The sequence below is a fragment of the Otolemur garnettii genome, unplaced genomic scaffold, assembly GCF_000181295.1.
Source record: "Otolemur garnettii isolate 467f Iridium unplaced genomic scaffold, OtoGar3 scaffold01469, whole genome shotgun sequence".
Taxonomy (NCBI): Eukaryota; Metazoa; Chordata; class Mammalia; order Primates; family Galagidae; genus Otolemur; species Otolemur garnettii.
Genome location: NW_003853864.1, coordinates 1,183 through 2,389, shown reverse-complemented (window position 1 = coordinate 2,389; position 1,207 = coordinate 1,183).

Genomic DNA, 1,207 nt, shown 5'->3' with positions numbered 1-1,207 from the left:
ATGAACTGCAAGATCATTTTACCTATTATAAAAAATTAAGATTTTCATTGACATTGCATTAGATGTATATATTAATTTGAGTAATTTGAGAGAACTGACATTTTCTCACATGGAATCTTGTCATCCAAGAGCAATATAGCTCTTTTCATTTGTTTGGATCTTCTTTCAGTGGTTCAATCATATTTTATATTAGATTTTTTACTCAGTTTTTCTCTTAAAGGCCCTGTACTGTTTTTTAAAATTTATCCTTAAGTATTTTATAGTTTTATTGCTTGTAAATGGCATTTTCCCCATTTCCATTTCTAGCTGGTTTTTGTCGTGTTTATTTTTTGTACATTTATTTTGTATTCAGCCACTATACCAAATCCCTTTATAAATTATGGAAAAAATTTAAAGGTGAACTTTATTTTCCAGGTTATTTTTGTTCTTATTTTTAAATATTTATAGCTGTTTTTTATTGCCCAATTTTTTTTTATTAAATTATAGCTGTATACATTAATACAATCATGGGGTACAGTGTGCTGTTTTTATATACAATTTGAAATATTTTCATCACGCTGGTTAACATAGCCTTCATGTAACTTTCTTAGTTATTGTGTTAAAATATTTATATTCTACATTTAGAAAGATTCATACATACCTTTATAAGATGAACCATAGGCGTGATCCCACCAATCACCCTCCCTGCACACATCTTCCCCCCTCTCCTCCCATCCCTCTCCCCTTTCCCCATATTCTTGAGCTATAATTGGGTTATAGCCTTCCTATGAAGGCTATAAATTAGTTTCATAGTAGGGCTGAGTAAATTGGATACCTTTTCTTCCATTCTTGAGATACTTTGCTAAGAAGACTATTTACCAGCTCCATCCATGTAAACATGAAGGAGGTAAAGTCCCCATCCTCCTTTAGGGCTGCATAGTATCTATGGTGTACATATACCACAGTTAATTGATCCATTAGTGGGTCGATGGGTACTTGGGCTTCTTCCATGACCTAGCAATTGTGAATTGGGCTGCAATAAACATTCTGGTAAAAATACCTTTGTTGTAGTGCGATTTTTGGTCTTCTGGATATATACCTAGTAGAGGAATTATAGGATCAAATGGCAGGTCTATTTTTAGTTCTCCAAGTGTTCTCCAGATATCTTTCCAAAAGGAACGTATTAGTTTGCAATCCCACCAGCAGTGTAGAAGTGTTCCCTTTTTAT